The sequence below is a fragment of the Tursiops truncatus genome, chromosome 5 (genome assembly GCF_011762595.2).
Source record: "Tursiops truncatus isolate mTurTru1 chromosome 5, mTurTru1.mat.Y, whole genome shotgun sequence".
NCBI lineage: Eukaryota > Metazoa > Chordata > Mammalia > Artiodactyla > Delphinidae > Tursiops > Tursiops truncatus.
In genome coordinates this window covers 107,573,963-107,593,126 of record NC_047038.1, presented here as the reverse complement: position 1 = coordinate 107,593,126, position 19,164 = coordinate 107,573,963, and the positions used below count along the sequence as shown (strand labels likewise).

General features: G+C 39.6%; 1 protein-coding gene across 17 annotated transcripts in view; it reads left to right on the top strand.

Annotated features, from left to right (window-relative positions):
• FHIP1A (FHF complex subunit HOOK interacting protein 1A) overlaps window positions 1-19,164 on the top strand; it is a 277,537-nt gene that overhangs the window by 60,791 nt on the left and 197,582 nt on the right. For 13 of the 17 annotated variants that reach the window (XM_073805506.1, XM_073805502.1, XM_073805510.1 and 10 more), the window contains exon 2: window positions 18,637-18,763. The exons of 1 other annotated variant lie outside the window; for it this stretch is intronic. The gene's annotated coding sequence lies outside the window, so the exon portion shown is untranslated. Of the gene's footprint in view, window positions 1-3,779; window positions 3,972-4,186; window positions 4,471-13,549; window positions 13,613-18,636; window positions 18,764-19,164 lie in introns of all 17 variants that reach the window. 3 more of the 17 variants (XM_073805500.1, XM_073805499.1, XM_073805501.1) reach the window with 3 other exon arrangements.

The following is a 19,164-nucleotide window of genomic DNA, read 5'->3' as shown; positions in this document are numbered from 1 at the left end:
GATAATATTTCAATTTTCTTAAATTTAATGAGGCTTGATTGTGACCGAAGATGTGATCTGTCCTGGAGAATGTTCTGTGCACACTTGAGAAGAAAGTGTAATCTGCTCTTTTAGGATGGAACGTCCTATAAATAACAATGAAATCTATCTGGTCTATTGTATCATTTAAATCTTCTACTTCCTTATTTATTTTCATTTTGGATGATCTGTCCATTGGTGTAAGTGAGGTGTTAATGTCCCCCACTATTATTGTGTTACTGTCGATTTCCTCTTTTATTGCTGTTACCACATTGCCTTATGTATTGAAGTGCTGCTATGTTGGGTGCATATATACTTCTAATTGTTATGTATTCTTCTTGGATTGATCCCTTGATCATTATGTAGTGTCTTTCCTTTTATCTTGTAACCTTTATTTTAACATCTATTTTATCTAATATGAGTATTGGTACTCTAGCATTCTTTTGATTTCCATTTACATGGGATATCTTTTTCCATCCCCTCACTCTCAGTCTGTATGTGTTCCTAGGTCTGAAGTGGGTCTCTTGTAGACAGCATATATATTGGTCTTGTTTTTGTATCCATTCAGCAAGCCTGTGTCTTTTGGCTGGAGCATTTTATCCATTCACATTTAAGGTAATTATCGATATGTATGCTCCTGTGACCATTTTCTTAATTGTTTTGTGTTTGTTTTTGTAGGTCCTTTTTTTCACTTGTGTTTCCCACTTAGAGAAGTTCCTTTAGCATTTGTTGTAAAGCTGTTTGGTGGTGCTGAATTCTCTTAGCTTTTGCTTGTCTGTAAAGGTTTTCATTTCTCCATAGAATCTGAATGAGATCCCTGCCAGGTAGAGTAATCTTTGTTGTAGGTTCCTCCCTTTCATCACTTTAAGTATATCATGCCACTCCCTTCTGGCTTGTAGAGTTTCTGCTGAGAAATCAGCTGTTAACCTTATGGGAGTTCCCTTGTATGTTATTTGTCATTTTTCCCTTGCTGCTTTCAGTAATTTTTCTTTGCCTTTAATTTTTGCCAATTTGATTACTATGAGTCTCGACGTGTTTCTCCTTGCGTTTATCCTGTATGGGACTTGCTGCGCTTCCTGAACTTGGGTGGCTATTTCCTTTCCCATGTTAGGGAAGTTTTTGACTATAATCTCTTCAAATATTTTCTCGGGTCCTTTCTCTCTCTCTTCTCCTTCTGGAACCCCTATAGTATGAATATTGTTGCGTTTAATGTTGTCCCAGAGGTCTCTTAGGCTGTCTTCATTTCTTTTCATTCTTTTTTCTTCAGTCTGTTCCGCAGCAGTGAATTCCACCATTCTGTCTTCCAAGGTCACTTATCCATTATTCTGCCTCAGTTATTCTGCTATTGGTTCCTTATCGTGTAGTTTTCATTTCAATTGTTGTATTGTTGTTTATCTTTGTTTGTTTGTTCTTTAATTCTTCTAGGTCTTTGTTAAACATTTCTTGCATCTTCTCGATCTTTGCCTCCATTCTTTTTCCGAGGTCCTGGATCATCTTCGCTATCATTATTCTGAATTCTTTTTCTGGAAGGTTGCCTATCTCCACTTCATTTAGTTGTTTTTCTAGGGTTTTATCTTGTTCCTTCATCTGGTATATAGCCCTCTGCCTTTTCATCTTGTCTGTCTTTCTATGAATGTGGTTTTTGTTCCACAGGCTGCAGGATTGTAGTTCTTCTTGCTTCTGCTGTCTGCACTCTGATGGATGAGGCTATCTAAGAGGTTTGATGGGAGGGACTGGTGGTGGGTAGAGCTGGCTGTTGCTGTGGTGGGCAGAGCTCAGTAAAACATTAATCCACTTGACTGTTGATGGGTGGGACTGGGTTCCCTCCCTGTTGGTTGTTTGGCCTGAGGTAACCCAACACTGGAGCCTACCTGGACTCTTTGGTGGGGCTAATGGCAGACTCTGGGAGGGCTCAGGCCAAGGAGCACTTCCCAGAACTTCTACTGCCAGTGTCCTTGTCCCCATGGTGAAACAGAGCCACCCCCCGCCTCTGCAGGAGACCCTCCAACACTAGCAGGTAGGTCTGGTTCAGTCTCCCCTGGGATCACTCCTCCTTCCCCTGGGTCCCGATGGGCACACTAGTTTGCGTGTGCCCTCCAAGAGTGGAGTCTCTGTTTCCTCCAGTCCTGTCGAAGTCCTGCAGTCAACTCCCACTAGGCTTCAAAATCTGATTCTCTAGGAATTCCTCCTCCTGTTGCCGGACCCCCAGGTTGCGAAGCCTGACGTGGGGCTAAGAACCTCCACTCCAGAGGGTAGACTTCTGTGGTATAAGTGTTCGCCAGTCTGTGAGTCACCCACCCAGCAGTTATGGGATTTGATTTTATTGTGATTGTGCCCCTCCTACTGTCTCATTGTGGCTTCTCCTTTGTCTTTGGATGTGGGTTATCTTTTTTGGTGAGTTCCAGTGTCTTCCTGTCGATGGTTGTCCAGCAGCTAGTTGTGATTCTGGTGTCCCTGCAAGAGGGAGTGAGAGCATGTCCTTCTCCTCAGCCACCTTGTTCTCAACCTATAATATAATTTTTATAGCTAAATTTTAAACCTTCACTGGAGTTTTATTTTACCTTTCTATGTGTGAATTGCTTAGGGCACACTTATCTGGTTACACTTTACAGTTATACAGAAAGGTCCTTTTCCTCCCTTCACTATCTTGACAGCTGAGAAAGTCAAGGGAACTGTCAACAGATGGTTTAAAAGAGTGGGAATTTGTTCCATGCACTGGAATTTGCTTCCTGCCTGGTGTGAGAGCTTGTATTTGTGGCATACAAAGTCAGGTTGTGTAAAAATGTGAAGGACAGGTGTTTACCCTGGCCTTGACCAAGGTGAGAGTTTGAGATGGGAGGGTTGGGCTCTGTATAGGAGGGGACTGGGAACTTGACTGGTTTGTCAGTTTTGTTACCTGTCAATTGAAATCAGAGACTAAGCAAAGGAGATATAATTTCACAACTCATAATACAGCCTTAAAATCTTTTTTCTTTTGGTTGATGTATTTTAAGCAGTTGAATACATTTTCCATAAATTTTACTGCCTTCCATTTACCTTTGAATAGAAGCCAGCCGAGAAATATTTAGAAGGTGTGAGCAGCAATAAAACGAACTGTTAGAAAGGTCCTTTTGTGGCATTCCTCAAGTGTGTGCTGGTAGAAAAATTACTGTAATTTGATAGTGAAATGTTGGAAAGTGATTTTATTTACTATTTAGAAATAATATAAATGAGCCTTGCTTTTTCAGTTCACAGGTTCAGAACATTTAGTTATGCCTCACTAGCTCAGATCTTTGCTCATTACATTTTATACTGATGGAATTAAATGTGCCACATTGCAAAGCTGGATCAGCCCCACAGTTTTAAAATACAGGGTTTGATTGAATTTTGAAGAAAAGTTAAAGGTACTGTTTAATGTTAGAAATGATTTGTGAAATTTTGTTTTTAGCCTATAGTTGGTTCAGGAAAGTATCCCAATGATAGAAGAGGGAAAGGCTGTGAAGAATATGTAATTGTAAATGGCCCTTTTGAAACCAGAAAAGAGCCTTAGGCATTGAAGAAGCAAATAATTTTTCAAAGCCAGGTCCCTGGTGGCCATACTGGCCATAATAGGGCTAGTCCCTGGGGGAGTTTGCTTCTAGTACTCGTGTCTGCCAGAACTGGTAGTAAATACATGTTTAATGGCCATTTGGCCTTGAAGCATCCAGTTTTTTTGTTTGTTTGTTTGTTTTTGCTGTACGTGGGCCTCTCACTGTTGTGGCCTCTCCCATTGCCGAGCACAGGCTCCAGATGCGCAGGCTCAGTGGCCATGGCTCACAGACCCAGGTGCTCCGTGGCATGTGGGATCTTTCCAGACCGGGGCACGAACCCGTGTCCCCTGCATCGGCAGGCGGACTCTCAACCACTGCGCCACCAGGGAAGCCCGAAGCATCCAGTTTTATCTTCTGGATACCCAAGGACACATGTGGATGAAGGTTAGAGCTTCATGATGCTTGCTGTAGGCTAATGGGTATTGAGAGAGGAGACCTGCCTTAATATAATGCCTATATTTTCCAGGGAATTCTTTGGAGGCCATCTTCTTTTTTAAAAAAAAATTTTAATAATGTATTTTATTTAACCGAGTCTATCCAAAATGTTCAATATGAACATACTATTAATGAGATCTTTTACATTCTCTTTTTGTACTCAGTCTTCGAACTCTGGTGAGGATTTTATGTTTACAGCACCTCTCCATGTGGATGCCCACTTTTCACCAGAAATGCTTGATCTCTGTTGAGGTTGCATAAAATGTACAGTTGAAAAGGTAGAGAGAATGGTTCAAGATGGCAGAGCAGAAGGACGTGCTGTCACTCCCTCTTGCGAGAGCACCGGGGTCACGGCTAACTGCTGAACAGTCATCGACAGGAGGACACTGGAACACACCAAAAAGGACACCCCACATTCCAAAGACAAAGGAGAAGCCACAGTGTGACGGTAGGAGGGGCGCAATCACAATAAAATCAAATCCCATAAATGCTGGGTGGGTGACTCACAAACTGGAGAACAGTTGTACCACAGAAGTCCACCCACTGGAATGAAGGTTCTGAGCCCCACATCAGGCTTCCCAACCTGGGGGTCTGACAATGGGAGGAGGAATTCCTAGAGAATCAGACTTTGAAGGCTAGCAGGAATTGATTGCAGGACTTTGACAGGACTGGGGGAAACAGAGAACTCCACTCTTGGAGGGCACGCACAGAGTAGTGTATGCACTGGGGCCCAGGGGAAGGAGCAGTGACCTGCTAGTATTGGAGGGTCTCCTGCGGAGGCAGGGGTGGCTGTGTCTCACTGTGAGGAAGAGGAAACTGGCATAGGAAGTTCTGGGAAGTACTCCTTTGCGTGAGCCCTCCGAGAGTCCACCATTAGCCCCACCAAAGAGCCCAGGTTGGCTCCAGTGTTTGGTTGACTCAGGACAAACAACCAACAGGGAGGGAACCCAGCCCCACCCGTCAGCAGGCAAGTGGATTAAAGTTTTACTGAGCTCTTCCCACCAGAGCAACAGTCAGCTCTACCCACCACCAGTCCCTCCCATCAGGAAAATTGCTCAAGCCTCTTAGACAGCCTCATTCACCAGAGGGCAGACAGCAGTAACAAGAAGAACTACAATCCTGCAGCCTGTGGAACAAAAACCACATTCACAGAAAGATAGACAAGATGAAAAGGCAGAGGGCTATATACCAGATGAAGGAACAAGATAAAACCCTAGAAAAACAACTAAATGTAGCGGGGACAGGCAACCATCCAGAAAAAGAATTCAGAATAATGATAGTGAAGATGATCCAGGACCTCGGAAAAAGAATGGAGGCAAAGCTCGAGAAGATGCAAGAAATGTTTAACAAAGACCTAGAAGAATTAAAGAACAAACAAACAGAGATAAACAACAATACAACAACTGAAATGAAAACTACACTAGAAGGAACCAATAGCAGAATAACTGAGGCAGAAGAACGGGTAAGTGACCTGGAAGACAGAATGGTGAAATTCACTGTTGTGGAGCAGAAGAAAGAAAAAAGAATGAAAAGAAATGAAGACAGCCTAAGAGACCTCTGGGACAGCATTAAACGTAACAACATTCACATGATAGTGGTCCCAGAAGGAGAAGAGAGAGAGGAAGGACCCGAGAAAATATTTGAAGAGATTATAGTCGAAAACTTCCTTAACATGGGAAAGGAAATAGCTACCCAAGTCCAGGAAGTGCAGAGAGTCCCATGCAGGTTAAACCCAAGGAGAAACACGCTGAGACACATAGTAATCAACTTGGCAAAAATTAAGGACAAAGAAATATTATTGAAAGCAGCAAGGGAAAAACTTTTGACAGACAGCGTACAAGGGAACTCCCATAAGGTTAACAGCTGATTTCTCAGCAGAAACTCTATATGCCAGAAGGGAGTGGCATGACATATTTAAAATGATGAAAGGGAGGAACCTACAACCAAGATTACTCGGCAAGGATCTCATTCAGATTCTATGGAGAAATGAAAACCTTTACAGACAAGCAAAAGCTAAGAGAATTCAGCACCACCCAACCAGCTTTACAACAAATGCTAAAGGAACTTCTCTAAGTGGGAAACACAAGAGAAGAAAAGGACCTACAAAAGAAACCCAAAACAATTAAGAAAATGGAAACAGGAACATACATATTGATAATTACCTTAAATGTGAATGGATTAAATGCTCCAGCCAAAAGACACAGGCTTGCTGAATGGATACAAAAACAAGACCCATATATATGCTGTCTACAAGAGACCCACTTCAGATCTAGGAACACATACAGACTGAAAGTGAGGGGATGGAAAAAGATATTCCATGCAAATGGAAATCAAAAGAAGCTGGAGTAGCAATACTCATATCAGATAAAGTAGACTTTAAAATAATGAATGTCACAATAGACAAGGAAGAAAACTATATAATGATCAAGGGATCATCCAAGAAGAAGATATAAGAATTAGAAATATATATGCATCCAACATAGGAGCACCTGAATACATAAGGCAACTGCTAACAGCTGTAAAAGAGGAAATCGACAGTAACACAGTAATAGTGGGGGACTTTAACACCTCACTTACACCAATGGACAGATCATCCAAAATGAAAATAAATAAGGAAACACAAGCTTTAAATAACACAATAGACTAGATGGATTTAATTGATATCTATAGGACATTCCATGCGAAAACAGCAGGTTACACTTTTCTTCTCAAGTGTGCACAGAGCATTCTCCAGGATAGATCACATCTTCGGTCACAAATCAAGCCTCAGTAAATTTAAGAAATTTGAAATCATATCAAGTATCTTTTCTAACCACAATGCTATGAGAATAGAAATCAGTTACAGGGAAAAAGACATAAAAAACACAAACAAATGGAGGCTAAACAATACGTTACTAAGTAACCAAGAGATCACTGAAGAAATCAAAGAGGAAATCAAAAAATACCTAGAGACAAATGACAATGAAAACACGACGATCCAAAACCTATGGGATGCAGCAAAAGCAGTTCTAAGAGGGAGGTTTATAGCAATACAAGCCTACCTTATGAAACAAGAAAAATTTTAAATAAACAATCTAACCTTACACCTAAAGGAACTGGAGAAAGAAGAAAAAACAAAACCCAAAGTTAGCAGAAGGAAAGAAATCATAAAGATCAGAGAGGAAATAAATGAAATAGAAACAAAGAAAACAATAGCAAAGATCAATAGAACTAAAAGCTCGTTCTCTGAGAAGATAAACAAAATTGATAAACCATTAGCCAGACTCATCAAGAAGAAAAGGGAGAGGACTCAATCAATAACATTAGAAATGAAAAAGGAGAAGTTACAACAGACACCACAGAAATACAAAGCATCCTAAGAGACTACTACAAGCAACTCTATGCCAATAAAATGAACAACCTGGAAGAAATGGACAAATTCTTAGAAAGACATAACCTCCCAAGACAGAACAAGGAAGAAATAGAAAATATGAACAGACCAATCACAAGTAATGACATTGAAACTGTGATTAAAAATCTTCCAACAAACAAAAGTCCAGGACCAGATGGCTTCACAAGTGAATTCTATCAAACATGTAGAGAAGAGCTAAGACCCATCCTTCTCAAACTCTTCCAAAAAATTGCAGAGGAAGGAACACTCCCAAACTCATTCTATGAAGACACCATCACCCTGATACCAAAGCCAAAGATACTACAAAGAAGAAAATTACAGGCCAATATCACTGATGAATATAGATGCAAAAATCCTCAACAAAATACTAGCAAATAGAACCCAACAACATATTTAAAGGATCATACACCACGATCAAGTGGGATTTATCCAAGGGATGCAAGGATTCTTCAATATATGCAAATCAATCAATGTGATACAACATATTAACAAATTGAAGAATAAAAACCGTATGATCATCTCAATAGATGCAGAAAAAGCTTTTGACAAAATTCAACACCATTTATGATAAAAACTCCCCAGAAATTGGGCTTAGAGGGTACCTACCTCAACATAATAAAAGCCACATACGACAAACCGACCACAAACATCATTCTCAATGGTGAATAACTGAAAGCATTTCCTCTAAGATCAGGAATGAGACAAGGATGTCGACTCTCACCGCTATTATTCAACATAGTTTCGGAAGTCCTATCCACGGCAATTAGAGAAGAAAAAGAAATAAAAGGAATACAAATTGGAATAGAAGAAGTAAAACTGTCACTGTTTGCAGATGATGTGATACTATACATAGAGAATCCTAAAGATGCCACCAGAAAACTTCGAGAGGTAATCAATGAATTTGGTAAAATTGCAGGATACAAAATTAATGCACAGAAATCTCTTGCATTCCTATAGACTAATGATGAAAATCTGAAAGGGAAAATAAGGAAACACTCCCATTTACCATTGTAACAAAAAGAATAAAATACCTAGGAATAAACCTACCTAGGGAGACAAAACACCTGTATGCAGAAAATTATATGACACTGATGAAAGAAATTAAAGATGATACCAAGAGATGCAAATATATACCATGTTCTTGGATTGGAAGAATCAATATTGTGAAAATGACTCTACTACCCAAAGCAATCTACAGATTCAATGCAATCCCTATCAAATTACCAATGCCATTTTTTACGGAACTAGAACAAAAAATCTTAAAATTTGTATGGAGACACAAAAGACCCCGAATAGCCAAAGCAGTGTTGAGGGCAAAAAGTGGAGGTGGAGGAATCAGACTCCCTGACTTCAGACTATACTACAAAACTACAGTAATCAAGACAATATGGTACTGGCACAAAAACTGAAATGTAGATCAATGGAACAAGATAGAAAGCCCAGAGATAAACCCACACACCTATGGTCAACTGATCTATGACAAAGGAGGCAAGGATATACAGTGGAGAGAAGACAGTCTCTTCAGTAAGTGGTGCTGGGAAAACTGGACAGCTACATGTAAAAGAATGAAATTAGAATACTCCTTCACACCATACATAAAAATAATCTCCAAATGGATTTGAAACCTAAATGTAATACCGGACACTATACAACTCTTAGAGGAAAATATAGGAAGAACACTCTTTGACATAAATCACAGAAAGATCTTTTTGACCCAACTCCTAGAGTAATGGAAATAAAACCAAAAATAAACAAATGAGACCTAATGAAACTTAAAAGCCTTTGCAAAGCAACGGAAAGTACAAAGAAGAAAAAATTCAACCCTCAGTTTGAGAGAAAATATTTGCAAACGAATTAACGGACAAAGGATTAATCTCCAAAATATATAAATAGCTCATGCAGCTCAATGTTAAAAATCCAAACAATCCAGTCCAAAAATGGGCAGAAGGCATAAATAGACATTTCTCCAAAGAAGACATACAGATGGCCAAGAAGCACTTGAAAAGCTGCTCAACATCACTAATTATTAGCGAAATGCAAATCAAAACTACAATGAGGTATCACCTCACACCAGTTCAAATGGGCATCATCAGAAAATCTACAAACAACAAATGCTGGAGAGGGTGTGGAGAAAAGGGAACCCTCTTGCACTGTTGGTGGGAATGTAAATTGATACAGCCACTGTGGAGAACAGTATCTCAGTTCCTTACAAAACTAAGAATAGAATTACCATATGACCCAGCAATCCCTACTGGGCATATAGCCAGAGAAAACGATAATTCAAAAAGGCACATGCACTCCAATGTTCACTGCAGCACTGTTTACAATAGCCAGGTCATGAAGGCAACCTAAATGCCCATCTACAGACGAATGGATAAAGAAGATGTGGCACATATATATAATGGAATATTACTCAGCCATAAAAAGTAACGAAATTGGGTCATTTGTAGACATGGATGAATCTAGAGACTTCCTACAGAGTGAAGTAAGTCAGAAAGAGAAAAACAAATATTTTATGTTAATGCATGTATGTGGAACTGAGAAAAATGGTACAGATGAACTGGTTTGCTGGGCAGAAATTGAGACTCAGATGTAGAGAACAAATGTATGGACACCAAGGGGGGAAAGCGGCGGGGGCTGGGGATGGTGGTGTGAATTGGGAGATTGGGATTGACATGTATACACTGATGTGTATAAAATGGATGACTAATAAGGACCTGCTGAATAAAAAATTGAAATAAAATTCAAAAATTAAAAAAAATTAGATTCACCATAATCTTTTATGGCTTTTCCCCCCCCACATTATGTTAGTGAGAATCAAGGGAATTGTTGAATGTAGTTGTAGGTCATTCATCTTCATTGCTGTAGGGTATTCCATTGTATAAATATAACATTATTTATCCATTCTACCACTGATGGATATTTGGGTTGTTTTGTATTTTGTACTGTTAAAAATATTACCGCCATTAAAAAAAAAAAGAAAGAAAAAGTGGGTTCCCACTAGTATCAGTTTGTAGATTTCAATTAATTAAAATGAAATAAAATTAAACTTTCAGTTCCGTAGTCGCTGACACCACATCCCAAGTTCCAGTAACCATGCATGGCTAGCGGTGACTGTGTTGGACAAGTGTAGGGCTGGAGATTATCTCTTTGGGCTCCAAAGCCAGTCTATGGGCACCATCTTCTGATTCTTTTGCTTACCTTGTAAAGGGACATCTACTTTCAATGGAGTCACTAACTTGCACTTTCGTATTCATAAGATATATGAGCATTTTCTGTGGCCTAAAATCACCTGTCATTTGTTTTAAGGGTTAGGGGTAGGGAATTGGAAGTTTGACTTGGGTTTCAGTCCCAGCTCTGCCAGTGAATGATTTTACTTCATCTCTTTAAGCTTCAGCTTTCTTGTCTATAAAATGGGTGTTCATTCATTTATTCATTTGTTCATTCCCTCATTCAACAAATATTAAGTAGTTTCTGTGTGCCAGGCCTAGCAGATGAAACTCCTGCTCTTAATGGAGATGAAACTCCTTCTCTTAATGGAGCTTACATTCTACTGGGGGAGATGGAATGTAAATTAATAGAAGTGAAATATAATATATGCTAGATGGTGACAGTTGCTACAAACAGAAATAGAACAGGGTCAGGGAATGAGTGACAAGATCGGAAGGTGTTTCCTGTCTGTTTTACATGGGGTAGACAGTAGACAGGGAGGGCCTTTGTGTGGAGGTGCTGTGTCGGCAGAGGCGTACATGGAGAGAGGAAGGATAGAGGAGGCAATCTGGGGATGGAGGATCTCTGGGAACAGCAGGTCTGGCAGGAGCGGCACAGTCCTGGAGGGGGAGCAGTGAGGAGAGCGGGAGTACAGTGGGTGAGGGCCCGTGCAGCCATGGTGCCAAAACATACCTTGCGGGGCTGCTTAGAGGATGGAGTGAGATGACGTTTGTGTGCTTTGTACACATTAAAAGAATAATACGCCATAACAAGTGAGGATTGTTTTAGGAATGCAGGAGGGTTCAGTAGTATGAAATTTATTAAAGATATTCATCATCTTGTTAAATGTAAATAGAAAAAATCATATGATCATTTTTATACAAAAAGACATCTGATAAAATTCAGTATCATTATTGATTTTTTAAAAAAAACCGTCAAAATATAGTAGGAAAGTATTCTTAGTAAAATATGTCTTTCTCAATCTAAAAACCATCTCAGGCTTAATAGGAAATTTGAGACCATTAAAGCCAGAAACAAAATAAGAATGTCCACTATTTTCACTCTTTATTAATGGTGTTTTGGAATCACAAGTTAATGTAGGTGGTCAACAGAAAGAAAATAAAGTTATAAAGGTATAAAAGCTAGTCATATATTCCTATCATTTCCAAATAAATGATAGGAATATATGACTAGAATACCCAAGAGAATCAAGTGAAAAACTAATTATAAAGAATAAGACAATTTATGAGATAATTTATAAATGTGCCTGGATACCAAAGTAATATGTCAGCATTCATAGCTTTCATATATACTAACAACTAGTTTGAATGTAGTGGAAGAAAAAAGTTACCATAAAAAGGATAAAATACCTAAGAATAAACTTATAAAATATGTATGATGTGTGTGAAGGAGTTTAAAAATGCTCCTGAGGGATACAAAAAAGATATGAAAAGGCCTGTCGTATTCTTGGATATAAAGATGCCAGTTCTCCTTAAATTAATGTGTATGTTTAATGTAATTCCAATAAAAATAACAACAGGACTTTGGGGGAGCTAAACAACCTTATTCTATGCTCACATGGAAAAATAAGTAAGCATGAATAGGTAGGCCAATTCTGAAAAAGAGATTAAAACATACTATAAGGCTACAATAATTGAAACATTTGTGTTACCAAATATCAAGTTAATTGGAGAAAGATGCTGTGTTTAGTAAACAGTGGTGGGATAACCAGGTGGCCATCTGGACGGGGGAAAGAAAAAGCTATTTAGAGCAATATCTTAAGTGTTATGCCAAAATTGATCTATATTAAACAGAAATTTTAAAAATAAAGTATATTATAGAAGAAAACATGGGAAAGTTATTTTATAATCTTGGAGTGTATATGGCCTTTCTAAGTAAGACAGAAAAGAGAGAAGCCGTAAGAGATTGATAAACTTGATTACATTAAAAAACTAACAGAAAAAATCCTGCATAAGGGAAGACAAAGAACAAGAAAATGGGGAAAAAATTTTGCTCCTCATATCACAAAGGGACTGATTTCCCTAATAAAGAGCTTCTACAAATCTGTAAGCAAAAGTCCAACAACCCAGTAGAAAAGTGGACAAAGGATATAGTCTACAGAAAGAGAGATAACAGTGTCTTTTAAACATATGAAGAAGATGCTTAACTCTGCTCATTATAAGAGATAGTCACATTAGAACTAAACCGAGGTACCGTTCATCACTATTAGATGGGCAAAGATTAAGAAGTTCTGTAACCTACTCTGTAGAGATAATGAGTGCAAAACAATAGTCTCTTTAGTGGGCAGTTTGGCAAAATCTCATACCTTTGACTAGGAGCTCCAGTTCTAGAAATTTATCCTAGGTACAAATATTGAGTACATTCCTCTAGATATACATACATTCATATATACTATGAATGTACCCTACATATACATACATATTACATTCATGAGAAAATGATTTATGTACAGAGATACTTATGTAGTAATGTTTATAAAATGACTAAAGATTGGAAACAACCAAAATGTTCATCCATGGGAGACTGAATTAGTACATTGTGTTACTGTACTGCTGTACATTAGAAAACTGTGCAGTCATAAAAAGATACCAGTGAATCTCTTTATGTGTCATTTCCAATATATGTTGTTTGGTGAAAAATGCAAGGTACAGAACAGTGTATATGATATGTTTATTTGTTAAAAAATGTTTTCTTGTTTATGAATAGATACAGGCTCTGGGGAGTATAATTTGAATTTGAATACATCCTACCCCTTCTCAAAAAAAAATTGTAGTTGGCACAGTGCCTTGCACTTAGCACTTATTACTTGGTGGTGGTGGTTGTTATTTTCATTGTAATCACAGGGGTCCTTTACCTCAAGAGTTGATTTTTTTTTTTTAAGATTTATTATTTATTTATTTTTTAGGCTGTGCCGGGTCTTAGTTGCAATACGCGGGATCTTCGTTGCGGTGCGGGATCTTTCGTTGTGGTGAGCGGGTTTCTCTCTAGTTGTGGCGTGTGGGTTTTCTCTTCTCTATTTGTGGGATACAGGCTCCAGGGCATGTGGGCTCTCTAGTTTACAGCACGCAGGCTCTAGTTGAGGTGCATGAGCTCAGTAGTTGTGGTGAACGGGTTTAGTTGCCCTGTGGCATGTGGGATCTTAGTTCCCTGACCAGGGATCTAACCCTGTGTCCCCTGCATTGCAAGGCAGATTCTTTACAACTGGACCACCAGGGAAGTCCCAAGAGTTGATTTTTAACAGTTGGGTCTGGAAGAGGAAGCCAATCTCACTATAAATGCTGCTTAATGGATGCCATGTTATTCATCAAAAATGCTATATGTGCTTCCTGAAGGATGCTTCTTGGAGAATGTCAGTACAGGTTCTGCAAACACAAGATGTCAAATAAGATTGGGAAACGTTGTATATATTAAACAAAACTAAGTGGGCTTCTTTCCTGTAGGCCTTCTTCGAGCCTTTATACACATGATGCGCTTTGTGAATGTTCAAGAGGGATATTTTAGAATGTCGCATTTTCCAAATCTGCTTGATTACACAACCTTAAACAACAATGACCACTACATTTTTTTCTTTAAGAAACATCTTAGGAATAGTTGTTACATTGGGAAATAGCACTTAATACTTAGATTTTGATTTTGTTAATCTTCGTTATTCATTTTTTTTTTTTTTTTTTAAACGCGGGCCTCTCACTGTTGTGGCCTCTCTCGTTGCAGAGCACAGGCTCCGGACGCGCAGGCTCAGTGGCCATGGCTCACGGGCCCAGCCGCTCTGTGGCATGTGGGATCTTCCCAGACCGGGGCACGAACCCGCGTCCCCTGCATTGGCAGGCGGGCTCTCAACCACTGTGCCACCAGGGAAGCCCCGTTGTTTATTTTGATCAGTCAGTATCCTTGATTCATTTCTGAGATGGCTGTAGTCTGTCTCTGTCTGCTCTTCCTCCTCGGTGATGTGCTGTAGCTCACTCATTTGTTTCATGGTTGGGACCTTCCCAAGGTGATCCAAATTACACTGTATTTCTTGGGTGAAGAAGAGAATCTATATAATTAATGTAAAATCTCAGGGATTGATTGGATGGAAACTGGAGGTTGAAGCTTCATTTGGTTCCACTTTTCCCAAAGCTTTAAAAGCTTTGCTGTTTGAGGGAAATGAAATAGACTTAATGGGTAGATAGTTGAGGAATTGTGAGTTTAATGTGGAGAAGATCGCATCACCGTGGGTTGGAAGATACGGGTTCTACCTCTGTCTTCCCTAAAGTCACTTAGCTTCCCTGTGCTTTATTTTTATCATCTATAAAATTCAGGGACTGAGTTTAGATCCAACCATTTTAAGACTCTTGAGTTATTATTAATATTCTTTTTTAAAAATTAATTATTTTTTAAATTATTTATTTTTGGCTGTGTTGGGTCTTTGTTGCCACACGCAGGCTTGGGCTTTCTCTAGTTGCAGTGAGAGGGGGCTATTCTTCATTTGCAGTGTGTGGGCTTCTCATTGTTGTGTAGCACGCACTCTAGGCACGTGGGCTTTAGTAGTTGTGGCACGTGGGCTCAGTAGTTGTGGCTCATGTGCTTAGTTGCTCTGTGGCATGTGGGATCTTCCCGGACCAGGGCTCAAACCTGTGTCCCCTGCATCGGCAGGCGGATTCTTAACCACTGCGCCACCAGGGAAGTCCCTTATTAATATTAAGTGGAATAGTGAAGACTGTGGGCCTTGGTAGAACATTTTGTTCTTCTCTGCAAGTTTCCACATAACCTGTCACAGTTCGGCTCTTTTGGAGAATGAAATTATTCAATAATTAACTCATCGTCAACTCCATGTATTTGAAAACTTGTAGTTGATTGATTGATTTGTTAATTACTCTCCAGGAAAGCACTTGATTATAACACGGGTCAGTTAATCCAGTGCTATGGAAAAATCCACACCTCCTGTAAAAACGCCCCTCTGCATTCATTTCGTCGATACAGAGAGAAATCTGTGATGTGGATATTAATTCTCTCTGCCCACAACACACAGTGTTCATTTGGCGGTTTGCTGTGCTTTTTGTGCACTCTTTGCCTGTTAACAGATTTATGTACTCAGCACAGTAGAGGTCTGAATTCACTGAATTTATGCCATCTGGAAATGAGGTTTAAATTTTGTTCCTCTGTTGAATTTAGGGATGTGACATAGCCACTGCCCAGAAGGATTCTGAGGCTGGATTTGGTTTTGCTGTGTGGAGATAGCACGTTTTGTTAGAAGGAAAGCACTTGCCTGGGCAGAGATTTGAGTGTGACTGAATTGTTAACTGCCAACTTCCCCACATTTTAGCAGGAGACATACTTTGTTTTTAAATGAGGTGATAATGAGAGAATTACCAAGACCCAGTGAATTTTAAGAGAGTCCTTTCCCTTTACTTGAGTTTTGTTTAACCTTGCTTTTGATGTCATTCTGTGCATCACTGTCAAGGGACTCAGCCTCCTTTGAAGTCTCAAAGTGTGGCTGCTAGCGGAATCACGACGGTAAAATATGAGTGGTTCTCAGTAAAGCCCTGACTGATACACAGGGAGGCATTATTACCTAACTAAACGCATACGTGTGTGAGTGCCTACAATGTAGTGGAAGGGGAGAATGTATGTTAATGGACACTGAAGTGGGAGCGGTATTTCTCATGAATTAGAGATGCCCTTTCGTAATTCAAGAGTCACAGAATGAGAAAAGGCTTGAAATCACCTGAAAAGCATCTGGAAGCAATCTGTAATTCTTAAGAGGCGGTAGGAGAGCCTGTCTCTCTCCAGGACACGATGATAAAACAGTTCATATGATATTATGGAAGAAGTAGAATTCTCTTGCTTGTAAGCCATTTTAAAACGGCTTGCGAATAAATGCCCGGAGATTTGATTATGAATTATACTGCAAGGTCCCAGGTGCTTTATAATTTTTTTTTTTTTTTTTTTTGCGGTATGCGGGCCTCTCACTGTTGTGGCCTCTCCCATTGCGGAGCACAGGCTCTGGACGCACAGGCTCAGCGGCCATGGCTCACAGGCCCAGCCGCTCTGCAGCATGTGGGATCTTCCCAGACCGGGGCACAAACCCGTGTCCCCTGCTTCGGCAGGCAGACTTTCAACCACTGCGCCACCAGGGAAGCCCCCAGGTGCTTTATAATTGAGTAGAGTGAAGAGGGTGGATTTGAAGGTACTGACAAAATTTTAATAAGAAGAATTTGTTTATTTGCTTGTCAAATGTTATCCTTTGCTTCTCATGCCCCATACGCACTCTTTGGTGCCCAGGCATTACAACTGTGCCTAGTTTTGAAGCTTTAGGTCAAGTTGAGGTCCCTTCCTCCATTTTTTTCCCTTTCACAAAACATTTGTTATAAGAAAAGGTATTGCATTCCAAGTCTTTGAGACATCTATAGGTCAAACACACACACACACACACACACACACAAAACCTCTTACAGTGACTTATAGGGAACCATCCTTTAATATACAGGGCTGTTCCAGAAAAATTATTATGTTAGTGAGTGGTGCATCCTTGCTACGCAGAGATTTTGAAAAGACCTATTTGTTGTACTAGACTCTGACTTGAATTGCTCACCTTAACCCATCTAAAGTCGGGGAAATTTCACTTATAAATACTTCTAACTATATCAGAACAAGTTGCTTCTTGTTTCTTGCTTTGCGTAAGTGATCGTGATCATATGTAATTACAGCATTGTACTCTGTTTTTTCTTTCTTCTTTATGTGATAAATGGCGTTTTCTCACTTTATTAAAACTCAAAATTTTCTGACAGCTAACAAAATCGTGGTTAACTAAATTATGTCTTTTTGTCACATTTACTTAACTCTTCTTCCCCAGTTATTGGGCATTTAAATGGTTCCCATGCTTTAACTAAGTATAGTATTTATTGTTTTCTTAAAAATTGTTTTTTCTTGGTCATTGTCTCTAGCTTGCACCTGTTCTGATCTAGAATAGCGGCTTCTCATGGGGTTTGTTCAGCATTTGCATTAGCTTCTGCCTTTCATGCTCTAACCGCTTGGGGTTAGTCTCTTTGCTGTCCTTTCCGGGACACCTCTTCTCTGCACTGTTTATCTTAGGTGGGATAATTTCCCAGCCTTCTTTAAGCTTATGTTTTTCTGCCTGTACAGTAGGGATTAAGCCATGCATTTGTATTGTGAAACTTACCTTCCCAGTTAGGCCTGATGATATGAAATGTGCGTCTAAGACCAAAGTAAACTTTACTCATGGGATGGCAGAAACTAAACTTTCAACTCTCAGTGTTTGGATAGGTCAGAGGTACCAGGGAATATTTGGGGAGTATCACACTTTTAAAAAAGTAGGTTACGAAAGTTATTTGTGATCCTCTCCTTGCTATTTTATATTTTGTTGTCCTTATACTATGATGCTGCTGATGCATGGATATGGATTTATTTAGTTTCACATTTTTTTCTCTTCTAAAAGAAGTATATAATTACTTACCATCTCTTGGAGGACAGAAGAATCCTTCTCTACTTTCTGCTACCCAGTAGGAGTCTTTCATTTCTGGCTAGCATTCAGAATTCTAAGTAAAGATTTGATTTTTGCATATAACTTAAAAAATATAAAAAATATATATTTATTTATTTATTGGTCTGGCTGTGCTGGGTCTCAGCTGTGGCACACAGGATCTTCGTTGCCCCTTGCGGGATCCTCATTGTAGCATGCGGGATCTTTAGTTGTGGCATGCAGGCTCCTAGCTGGGGCACCCGGGATCCAGCTCCCCGACCAGGGGTCAAACCCTGCCACCTCCCCACGCCCCCTGCCACTGGGAGTGCGGACCCTCAACCGCTGGACTACCAGGGAGGTCCCTTGTTTATAACTTTTTTTTAATAATAAGTGCAAACTGAGGAGAACCCACTCAGTGCACAACAAATGGTGGTAAATATGGGGGAGAAAAACTGGAGAAATTTAGATTGGGTTTTTTTTGTGGTGTATCAATGATTCTGGGGCTTTTTTTTTTTTTTAATTCCTTTCTGTAGATTTTGGAAGTCTTCTTCTGGGCGTTGCCAGCAGTGCCAAGTGTTGGAGAAATCTTTTCTACCCCTCTGATAGAGTGAAGTGAGCAAATGCAACCTAGCAGAAGGCTCGTGAAGAGAGCACTCACAGGTAATGTCTTTTCTTATTACTATTGAGATGTGTTCCGTAATGTTCAGTAATAAACTTAAAAAAAAGTAAGCCTACTTGAATTTACACATCCAAGTGTTGACAGGAGAAAAATGCACAACCTGGAAGTTTCGAGTTAAATTTTATTCGGGGACCTTACTGAGGACTATAGGCCAGGAGACAGCCTCTCAGATACCTCTGAGGAGCTGCTCCAGAGAGTTTAGGGAGGAGCCAGGATGCGTAGGCGTATTGGGCTGGAACAAAAATGTAGTTGAACATCAAAAGATAACTGCTAATCACAAAAACAGACATTGCAAGTTAATGATTTTAATGCTTTTCTGTGTATGGGGAGATGTAAGAATCTGGGCTGAATGAAATTATTCCTTAGATATGCATCTTAACTA